We start from the raw sequence: 12102 nt of genomic DNA, 5'->3' as shown, positions 1-12102 counted from the left end.
CTTGAAACAGAAATGGCTGAAGAAGGAGAAGGTACTCACAATGGTGGACCTAGACCAACTAGGCCTCCTAGAAGGACTTTGGGAGATTATGCTCAACAACAAGGTCCAAGGCACTTCTCTAGTATTGTAGCTCCAAACACTTCTAGAGCCATGGAAATGAAACCCGCTTTTCTCAGCTTGGTTAGCTCACAACAATTTGCTGGACTTGACCATGAAGATCCCTACTCACATCTTTCCAATTTTTATGAGCTTTGTAGTACAATGGGCATTCCTGAAGGTGATGAAGACTCTGTGTACTTGAGATTGTTTCCATTTTCGTTGATAGGAAAAGCTAAAATATGGCTACAATCTCATCCTAATCAGATTTTGACAAGCTGGAGTGATGTGGAGAACAAATTTGTGAATAGATTTTATCCTTCATCCAAGTATATCAAGGCCAATTCAGAAATTACTACTTTCAGGCAAGGTATGGATGAACCATTTTGTGAAGCCTGGGAAAGATTCAAATCATTGCTCAGAAAATGTCCTAACCATGGGTTTGAAGATATAGCTCAACTCAATTTCTTTGTTAATGGAATCAAACCTGAGGTGAAGATGTTATTAGACGCAGCAGCTGGTGGTACTATGATGTCTGTAGGCCCAGAGGAAGCTACACAGATCATAGAGTCCTTGGCTTCTTCTGATCATCAAGCTGAGCATGGTAGACATCAATCTCATAAAAGAGGAATTATGGATCTGAGCACCAGTGATGCAATCTTGGCTCAAAACAAGTTGTTATCTCAATAGATTGAAGCCCTGACTAAGCAAATGGCCAAGATACCACAACAACTTCATGCTATAAATTCCCCTCCAGTTCAGTCAAACACTCCTCTTAGATGTGATTTTTGTGGGGGAGAGCACCCAAATGGTTATTATGCAGAAAATTCTAAAAGGAGGTAACTTTAATTCCCGCAATTACAATACTAACAATTATATGCAGGGAAACCAAAGCTGGAGAAACAATGCTAATAGCAACCAAGGTTATGGGTGGAGGAATGAAGCTGGACCATCTAATAGGCCACCACCACAACAACAGCAACATCAAACTACTTATCCCTCTATGCACGAGAGAGCTAGCAAATCGGAGGAGACTCTAAACCAATTCATGCAGGTGTTTATGAACAACCAAAAAAATACTGAAGCTTCCATCAAGAATTTAGAAGTACAGGTGGTCGTCAGCTAGTTAAACTATTAGCTGACATGTTTGGAGGCCCATTCTCAGCAAACACAAAGATAAATCCCAAGGAGCACCGCCAGTCCATAACTACAAGAAGTGGGAAGGTGGTAGGTAGTGATGTTGGGGTGAGTGAAGAAAATGAGAGAGTGGAAGAAGAAGAAAATGATCAGTTGAGGGAGGATGAGAAAAAGAATGAGAAGGAAGATGAAGAAAGCAATAAAGATGAGAATGTAAATAAAAAGGAGGAGAGTGAAAAAGAAAGTGAAAAAGAAAAAGAACAAAAAAAAATGAGTAGAGAAAGAAAAGAATAAGAAGAAGGGCAAGGAGGTAATTTCTACGGTTCCTATCAAAGACCTACCTTACCCTCATACTCCATCTAAGAAAGAGAAAGAAAGACAATTTGCAAGGTTCCTGAACATCTTCAAGAAGCTCCAGATAAATATTCCCTTCACTGAAACCATGGAGCAAATGCCCACTTATGCTAGGTTCATGAAGGAATTGTTGACTAAGAAGAGAAAAATTCTTGAAGAAGAGACTGTGGAGCTTGAGGCAGGATGCAGTGCTATTATACAGAAGTCTCTACCTCAGAAGTTTAGAGATCCAGGCAGTTTCACTCTCCCTGTATCAATTGGTAATTTATCAGTGGGTAAAGCACTCTTAGACCTTGGAGCCAGTATTAACTTGATGCCTTTATCTATGCTGAAGAAGATAGGAGAAGTGGAAGTAAGACCTACCAGAATGACCTTGCAGTTGGCAGACAGATCCATAAAGCTTCCACATGGTATAGTGGAAGATATGATCGTGAAGGTTGATAAGTTTATGTTCCCGGTTGATTTCGTAGTCATGGATATGGAAGAAGATGTAAAAGTTCCTTTGATATTGGGCAGACCCTTTATGAAAACAGCTAGAGTTATCATTGACATGGATGATGGAAAGCTGAAGGTTAGGGTCCAAGATGAGGAAGTGAGTTTAAACGTATTTGGGGAAATGAAGTTTCCAAAAGCCAACAAAGATTTCTTTAGAATTGATGTATTAGATGATTTGTACTTGGAAACTCAAAATGATTTCAAGAGTTCATCGCCACTAGAGAAGTCTTTGCTTATCTCTAATGAAGAATTGGATAAGGTCATTGGTAAAGCTTGTCACTTGCCTGTGAATTTGGAGCACAAAGCATTTTTGGCCTTGAAGGCCTTGAATTTTGATATGAACGCAGCTGGTAAAAAGAGAAAAATTCAATTGCATGAACTAGAAGAAATGAGGTTGCAAGCTTATGAGTCTTCTAGATCTTACAAGCACAAAGCTAAGCTATACCATGACATGAAAATTCTGAACAGGAACTTCCAACCTGGCCAACAAGTGTTGCTGTTCAATACCAGGTTGAAACTTTTCCCTGGGAAACTCAAATCTAAGTGGTCAGGCCCATTTGTAATTAAATCTATCAAATCATATGGAGCAATTGAACTTGAGGAACCTACCACTGGAAGAACATGGACAGTGAATGGTCAAAGACTCAAACCTTACTTGGGTGGTGAAGTTGAGAGGCTCACTACCATTACACATCTTCAAGAGATTTGATCATGAAAAATGTCAAGCTAAAGACATTAAATTAGCATGTTTGCATAATTAGTTATAGATTTAGCTTTTGCATGTTTTTGTTTTGCTAAGTTGATATTTTGGTTAATGCTTGTTGTGTTATTTTGGCTTCATGAGTAAATGGTATGATGTTATTAATGTATGTTTGAATATGTGGTATCCATGTTTCATTGCATGTTTTATGTTATATAGTGTCATGTTAGTTGCACTTCGTTAGTTGTGTGATTGTTTTGTTAATTGGGAGTTCATTATAGTTGTTAAAAATGTGGCGGTGAAGGAACAAGTTTTAGAGAGGTTGAGAGCTATAAAAGAGTGAAAATGAAGCAAAAATTTTGTGGTTCAAGTCTCGGAGCTACAGCCCTCATTCACGGCTGCAGCGGATTTAGCAGAAAAACATGGAAAAAATTTTCTGATACGAGGGCTCAAGCCCCGGCTCCAAGGCTCAAGCCTTCACTCTCTGTCTCACGTCCAGGGGTCTAGAGCTGCAGCCCTCACCCAAGGCTGCAACCTCAACTCTCTGCCAAACTCCACATGGGTTCTATTAAAAAAAAGTTCAAAAAAAAAAAAAATGAAGCTGCAGCTCATGATTCTAAGCCCAAGCTCAATAAATCTGCCATCCTCATGGTTGCTGCTCTAGAACCATGGCTGCAGCCCCAGTTTCAAAAACCCATTTTTTTAAGTCACTTTAAGACCTTGTAGCCAACTTCAAAGCTACGAACTCCTTCTCTTCACTCTCTTTTTGTGCTCTCAACTCTTAAACCTTCCACACTCTCTTCTACTCCTATTCTCTTCTCACGAGTCTCTCTTGTTGGTAGGAGATTATTGAAATATTTCATAGTTCTCTTCTCCTCCAATTCACACTAAAAAGGTAATTTTTCCATAGATTTTTCTCCTCTTGTGGGTTTTGCATGCGATTCTTTCAAATTTCTTCTTCCTCTTGAAGCACAATGTGATTTTTAAATTACAATTTCTTAAAAGAACTCTTAAATTGTTGAAGTGAATGAAACACTTTGTTTGCTTAAAAAAAATGCTTATTTAAGGTGCATGCAAAGTGTTTGTGGAAATGTTTGCAAGAACACCATGTAAAATTCAACTCCATGTTAATTTTTTGGCACATTAATCTTTGCCTTTTGACGTGCATATCATCCACATGGTTAATTGTGCTTGAAATAAACTGAAACAGGAGGTAGCCTCTATCCATGGCCTACTTTACAAACCTTTGTTGACCAAATTTTATGGCTTGGGGACAGTCCTATTTCCTTAGGAGGGGGTGGAGTGCAACAGCCAGGAGTTCATAGTGCACAACCTGCTGATGAGCATGGACAAGAAGAGGAAGTTGAGAGAGATGAAGAAGCAGAGGAAGAAGAGCAAGGAGAAGAAGAGGAATACGAGTTAGAGGATTTCTGAGACAGATTGTGGAGAAGAGTTCATTTTAATTTTCTGCAATTTGAAATTTTAGTGCTTAAATATTGTGTTTTATCGTTAGCTTGTTTAGTTTAAACTATCTGTTTGTTTTGTGTTAATTAAGGTTTGTGTTGGATGTTATACTTATGCATGTTGTTGTTTTGGCTTTTGGTGCTTAGGTCAAGTACTGGTGAACCTTTTGTGTTTTTTGTGGAAAGTCACTAGTTTGTGAATGATCACTGACTGTTGAAGCACTCAGTTTTTTTTTTAAAGACAATTTAGAGTAAAGTCTTGTATATAGTTAATATGATGACAACAGATGATAACAATTATTTTTTTGGGAAATAGGTGACAATTTTTGGGAATCATTTGATAATCATTCTTGGATAGTCAAGTTGTTTCAAATCAACAAGAAGAAAATTTTCATCTTTAAATTCACCGAAAAAAAAGTGTTGTTAATACTCATCTTTTGGTTGCACTCTATCATTTATTCATGATCTTAGAATTCATGAGCATCTCTTTAACTTGACATGAAAGGTCAATGGTTGGATTTATTGAGCCAAGCTGGTGAGTGAGAGCACCCAATACATACACTTATATGTTTGAGAGTCACCATCAAAGCATATGTGTTTGCATTAATTGATTCTTGAAATTGTTGCTCTTGTAAGAAATTTTGGAAAAGATCAAGGCATTATATTGTTCATATTGAAAATCTGTTGAGCCTAGAACCAAACAACTAACCTTCATTTGAGAAAAATCTTTGTTTGAAACCCATTGGAGCATTACCCTTTATTCAACCCTAAAGCCTATACCAACTGTAAATTCCTCACCCTGACCAAACCTTAGAGAGCATGATGAAAATGAATGTGGGTTAAGTTGGGGGGAGTGAAAATTGTTAAGGTTGAAGAAAAAGAAAAGAAATACCATGTTGTGAAGTGTTAAAGTGAGAATTACCTCTCTAATGTTATCATTGTACTGTACAACTCCATTCAAAATAGCTTCATAAAAAGTTAAAAAAAACAAAAAAGAAAAAAAAAAAGAAGAAGAAGAAGCTAAGTTAATGTACAAAAAGTCTCAAAAGAGGTGGAATTCTTGCAATTGAGTCAATAAATTATGAGGGTAAATATGGGAAAAATGAAGGTAGAAATTGGGCTGAGAGATGTGGTTGGAGTTGAAAATTGAAGAGTGAACAAATTTTGAGTCTTGTTGCTTATGTTCATTGTGCTCTCTAGAGTTTGAACCTTGTTTAACCAGATAAACCATATTTCTTTGTTAACTAAGCCCCATTACAACCCTCAAAAGACCTTGTGATCCTTCATCTTCTTTTCAAAAGTGGTAATGGAGAGATGATATCAATGCTTATGTTCATAGAAATGATGTGTGTGGTTGAGAGAAACACTCACCCAAGGAGAGATACACCGGTGAGGAGTATATATTCAATCACTGATTCATAGTGCTCAAGTTAGTGATTTGTTTTGTGAATTCTTTGATTAGGTATGGTTGAAAATGTGAGCACCTCAAGTGAGTAGGAATTAATTTGGTAAAGGTGAATTGATTGATGATGTATTCTCTTATTGATATAGAATCAATTTGTGAATTGGAAAGTGTTGTCAGTTTGCAGTCACAGTGGAACCTTTGTTTGGGGACAAACAAATGAGTAAGTTGGGGGGAGTTGATAAGTGCTCAAATTGCATATTTTTATGCTTAATTTGGCACTCTTTTTGGGAGAGATGTAAGTAATTTTAGTTGTATTTGACCATCCAAATAGATAAACTAAGATTAATCTAAGGAGTTACAAGAGTGTAGTTTCTTTGGTTGAAAATATTTCCTTTTTGTGTAGATTTTGATGAAGTTGGAAATCCAAGACTATAGCTCCAAAGCCAAAGCTGCAGCCATGAAGCCTGAACCAAAAAGAAGTGTTCCAGAGAGTTAAGGCTATAGCTCCAGATTCAAAGCTGTAGCCACGAAGCCTGAACTAATTCCAGAGAGTTGAAGCTTCAGCCATGAAACTAGAGCTCCAGCTTGGGAACATTCTAGGCAGTCCAGAAATTCAGAGCTACAGCTTCCATTCCAGAGCTGCAACCTTGGAGCTTTGTGCGTCTTGCAACACTTCTAAAGTTGCAGCCACATATCCAGAGCTGCAGCCTTGGGTTAAATGCTTAATCCGGTTTGATCACCCGTTTTATGATATTAGGTTTTTGAACTTTGTTGGAAAATATTTTCAAAACCCTGAACTGAATCATTCACCTAATAATCTTTTGTTCTAGGAACAAACTTGATTTTGTTAGCCATTTTGGTTCAAGTTATTGTCTTAATGCAAGGTGTTAATCTTAAATCATAGAGGAATCATGTTTAGGGTTAACCACCTTAGGGCTCAATTTTGAGGAATCTGGTTGAGCTAATTATTGAACATGGAAGTGATAGAAGTGAAATCATATTTATCTGATGAAGATTAAAAGAGTTAGAAAGTACATTTGAATCCAATCTCTTTCTCATATAAGGTTTTCTGTTACATTCATACTTTTGCTGTTAATGGCTTTAATTCAAACTTAAATCAATAATTCACTCATGTTCTCTGTAAACAAGAAAGGAAATTACTAGTATCACCAAATCCCTGAGGACGATACCAAATTACTACAACGAAGCTTGGTCCGCTTGCCAAGAGTGAAAAATCTTTCACCAATCTTCAATTTGTTGAAAACTAATATTTATAGACTTGCAGGTAAAGTTTTAAAACATAAAAAAGTTAATGTGTATTATAATAGTATTAATTCAGTTTATAATAATTGAAATACATGAATTTAATCAAATTTTAAGTAAAAATTTATTTAGTCATAAGAAATAATATAATTATATATATACATATATATTATTAAAATATAAGGTATTTGTAAAATAACACTCTCATGGAAGGTAAAAAGAGTCAAATCATGTACTTTACTTTGAAAACTCAAGTTACTGAATAACAAAAAATTTTTCCAAAATAATTTATGTTTAGGTATGAAATTACCTTTACATGTTCTCAAAAGAAAGTCCAAGCCTAAAGACATGGTTTGCACATGTAAGTGATGTTCAAGCCATGCGAGAAAGACAACACAACAAAGAGGAATGAAAATGCGCATCTTGCACATGTACAGGCACATACAAAGAATATTGATAGTATCAAAACAATACAACACATCACCTATATTAAACGCAAACCAATCATAGTTAAATGTCAAGCTCGTATATATATATATATATATACACCTCCACACCTCGAGAAACAAAAGACTTTTGAGAACTCAAGCTTTTAATTCTATATGCATGAGGTACCAATCACACTTCTAACAAGGCGCACACGTTTGGAGTAGAATAGGAGGATACAAACAAGAAAAAAGGTCTGCTCAAAATGGGAATCTAATACTCAGTACACTCTAACAAAAATAAAATTTATCAAAAAGAAAGCAGGGTATGAAAGTTGTGCATGGTCAATTTCGATTCTATATTAGAGGTTTCCCATCATAACACCCTCAAGGCTTAGGTAGTAGACCTTGGGGACCCTACCAAACAGGCTCGCAATCCACCTAAATTATACTAGGCATGAATACAATGACTCCAAACGCAAACATGCATAATATGTAATGCACCCATCGTATGTATAGCCCTTTATGATGCTTTTGGCAAAGCCTGAACTTTCACCTTGCTAGAGAACCCTGTCTAGAGACTTTACAAATGACAAAGATAACTTGGATTTCACACTGCTACGCTGCTACTTAAAGTTGCTCGTATCTCAAATAAAGTTCTCACGCCATGTAAATTACGCATATGCATCATAAATCATACACGCACAACGTTTGAAGCACAAGATCTCACAAACACAATTTCACACCTTCATTATAACTCATTCATAAATATTGTCGGGTTAAAGGACTACCCAGGACTCTTCAAGAGTTATGTTTTAAAGTTAACGAACTCGTAGGCTTTTGCAATGATATAAAAATATCATTAATCAAAGGCAATACTGTGAATCATGTTACACCCCAACTTTTCTAAAATTAGTAAAATTGAAGAGGGATATTTTCATTAATTAAATTGGTTATATATTAGAGACTTTTAATAATTATAATTTTCTTGACCCAATAATAAATGTTTGCAAAATTATTTGGTATAATATTTAGTGGAAAAATATGTGTTTTTATAATATCTTGCTATAATAAATATTTAGTGAAAAATATTTATTTATATGTTTGTTAGGAAAAGGATGTTTATATGTTAATGTAGGATACGATGAAAATGGAAAATTTGAATATTTAGGAAGAGCAGAATATATTGTACTCTTTGATTTATTTTTTTAAAATAAACATTAGAAAACTAATGACCGATTCGTTATATACCCTATAAGAGAGAAACATTTTGAATAAAATATCTTTTAATAAAGATATTAATTACATTTCTTTTAGTTTTCATTCCAACTTTAAATGACACTCATCGACAACTTTAATTGATAAAGCGAAAATAGTATTTTATTTTTATCCCCTGTTTGTCTACTCTATTAGTGAATTTTGTCTAATTTTAAGTGTTATATTATAACATCTTTTATCGTTTTTGGTGATGTTAAAATATAAAAATAAATAGAAAAGGTGTTATAGTGAATCCACTTATTAAAAAAGCTTTTGAATTATATGTCAAAATTCACGAAATACTATATTTTCATATTTAGAAAAGGAAAATAAAAGGAGTATGGTGTATTTATTTAGTTGTCTTTTGAAAATGAATAATAAAAAACTAATGATTCATGTTTTACATACCCATACAGAGAGAAAAGGAAGAAGAATAAATAATACATAAATTTATAAAAATATGTTAGAGTGTTAAGTAAAATGACAAAACAAAGGTATAGTTCCTTTTGTATTGTTCTCCAATTAGAGTTAGAGTTTTACCTTGGTACTATGCACTTGTATTTAATGCATGTCTCATTAATATGCACTAACCTAAATTGTCAATGTCAAAAAAGAATTACAATAGGGACTGAAAGGATTAAAAGACTACAACTATAAGGAATAAAAAACTACAACTATAAGGAATTACAATAGGGACTAAAAGGATACACTTGGTTAAGTTTAATTAGTTAAAGCGATTATAGAATTTGTGGTCACATTCGATCAAAAATGATTCTCAAATCCTCCCTTAACACTCATCGCTCGGCATTAAAATGTAACAGACAAGTCCTTCATTAAAGTAGTAATGCATTTCAGTGGAATAAGGGGCTCTACTGTCCTAGAAAGAACAATTAAACAAAAAAGATTTGAATAGCCACCAAAAGGCTCGATCGACTCAAGAAGCACAACAAAAAGGAGGCTTTATCGGCCCAAAAAAACAAAAACTTAGTTATCTTGATCCACAACATCTTCCTCGTCCATCTGGTCATCACCTTAAGCATCGCCTTTGGTGTCCGCATAAGTATCCTCAGCCGCTATTGGCTCGGTGAAAGGAGGTGTCGAGGCTTCAGCATCGGGCTTGGCTCCTTCAAGCATTTCTTGGAACGACATAAATGTTCCTTGATAAAAATCTTGCCCTATGTCAAACTGAAAATCCCCGTCCAGGTTGCTAAAGAACCTAGCCTGCCGAACAGCCTGGTTGAATCCGACTTTGTGTTGTGTAATGATACGCTCCTTTGTAGCCTCCTTGAGCTCGACCAACTTGGTCTTAGCCTTCTTGGCCTCCTCCGATCCATGCTTCACCTCGGTCCAGACCTTTCGAAGATCCAGACAAAAAATGTTGTTGTCTTGACAGAGCCTATGGAGCTCGGCCGCAAGGTCCTTGTTTTTCGCAGACAAAACTTCATTTGTCGATAAGGCCTTGACAACAACCTTGTCTACCCCTTCCACTCAATCCCTCATTTGCACGAGTTCTCCGATCGGCTCCACAGCAACGTGATGAGCAAGCACAAGGGAGAAAGCCTGTACCTCGCAAAAATATTTCCATTTAAATACGGTATCCAACCGATCTAAATATTCACGTCCTTGGGCCAACACAGAGTCCGGTTGGATCAGCTTGTCAGCCGAAACATCTTCACTCAAAAACCCTTGTGTCATCAAGTGGGGGTACCACAATGGTACTTTGAGTCGATTCGGGCATGGTGGGCTACTTCAACTTCTTCGGTCTGTCTGAACGCTCTTCTTTTCTTTTGTGTCCCTCCCTATGGACATCCGATCCCTTATGCACTTTTTGGTGCTTCCGATCGGGGGAGGGAGGCACACGGTCATCTTGATTGACCCTAAGGATGGGCGGGTCTCTTGATTGGGTAGATGGACCCGGGTCCGCGGACCGGTCCGTAAGTCCGCGAATTTCACGGATAACGGACCCATTTTTTTCAAATTCGTATGATTATGTCTAATTTTTGAGCCCGGCCCGTTAAGTTCGCGGACTTGGCAGATTTAATCCGCGGGCTCGCGGGCTAGTCCGCGGACTTCACATTTAATATTTTTAAATATTATGATTTTAATATTAAGTTGTGTATTTATTTTTTTAAAATTATTATGACATTAAAATTACGTTTAGTTGATATATATTTGTCATTTGAATGATTTTTATGACATTTTGATGTTTTTATTATTGAAAATTTGCTACTATTATTTAAGTATTTGTAATTATTTTTATTTTAATATTTTAATATTTAGTATTTTAAATCATTTTAACTATTGATAAATTTTAGTATGATAAAATTTAGCTTATAAATAAAAAATATTTTTTTTTCTAATTTTATGTATTTTTATTTTTAAAAAATTTATTTTTTTGAACCATTATTTAGGCCCGCGAACCGGTCCGTTATCCGCGGATTTTGGCGGGCCGGATACGGACTTAAAAAATAAGTCCATTTATTTTACGGACCGGACTTATCTGGCCCGTATAAAACGCGGGTTTTACGGACCGGGCCTTAAACGGGCCGGACCGGTCCGTATACCCACCCCCTGCTACATTCAGCTAGCCAACAGGTTTTGGATGTTCAGTTCGTTAGCCTCGCTTGTCACCATAATTCTTGCAAAAACAACCAAGTCAACATCAATATGAATTTATCGAACTATCAAAATAAGACCGATAACACGCCTATCATATCATTATCCCATTTAGGGGATTCGATCAAGTTGATAAGAGCCCTCATCGGCAAACACCGAGGGAGACAGAGTAGTAGCTTCAAATCTTCTTGCTCTTCAGCCATTAGGAGCTCCTTCGAAACTTTGTCATATGGCCGGGGCACGCGCGTCCAGTAGAAGGGGAACAAAATCTTATCATATCCTCACCACAAAAGAAACGTCGCCCGTTCGGTCGAATCATCACTCGAAAAAATCCAACCTTGAAGTTTTTGTGTGAGGATGTGAAGCTGTCCAAAAGTTGTTGATCGCTTACTCAGCTTAGTGACAGCCACTTCGCTCGGTCAGTCGACCTCAATGAAAAAAAGTGTAAGAAAGAAGGGGAGAAGGCTTGATGTTGAGGCATCATCACAAATGATTAAAACCCTACATTTGTGCCCAGTTGTTCAGATGCAACTAGGTCGGGGCCACATTCAACACCTTCAATACTCCCATTGTGAATTCATCAAACAACAACTTCACCTTGAGGTCTCATAATAGGCAGTCATAAACATAGAACGAATCCATATTTCGTGCATGTTTACCCAGGCAAACCATGTCGGGATTAAGAAATGTGTTGTTTTGGCAAGCCCAAACGCCTATCCGGTAGGGGTCCTCCAACGCATCAAACGTTAGGCAATTCGTATACTTCAAAAGATTCATGATCATCAACATGTCTCGGTAACGAGAATTGTATGATGTCACCTCTCCATTCACCCAAGTGAAGTTGGGTACCTCAGACGGTCCACACTTCTGCCAGTTGAAAACATGCTTGGA

The 12102-nt window shown here is 36.5% G+C and overlaps 1 non-coding gene across 1 annotated transcript; it reads right to left on the bottom strand.

The window, feature by feature from the left end:
• Positions 1 to 433: 433 nt before the first annotated feature.
• Positions 434 to 539, bottom strand: LOC114915253 (small nucleolar RNA R71). The gene has a single exon (XR_003803202.1). It is a non-coding gene; the product is annotated as a small nucleolar RNA R71 (small nucleolar RNA).
• Between the last annotated feature and the right edge of the window lie 11563 nt (positions 540 to 12102).

This window comes from Cajanus cajan, chromosome 2, assembly GCF_000230855.2.
Source record: "Cajanus cajan strain Asha chromosome 2, NIPB_CcT2T_4, whole genome shotgun sequence".
Classification (NCBI taxonomy): Eukaryota; Viridiplantae; Streptophyta; class Magnoliopsida; order Fabales; family Fabaceae; genus Cajanus; species Cajanus cajan.
The sequence above is the reverse complement of the archived record's forward strand: the minus strand, read 5'-3'. Positions and strand labels throughout refer to the sequence as shown.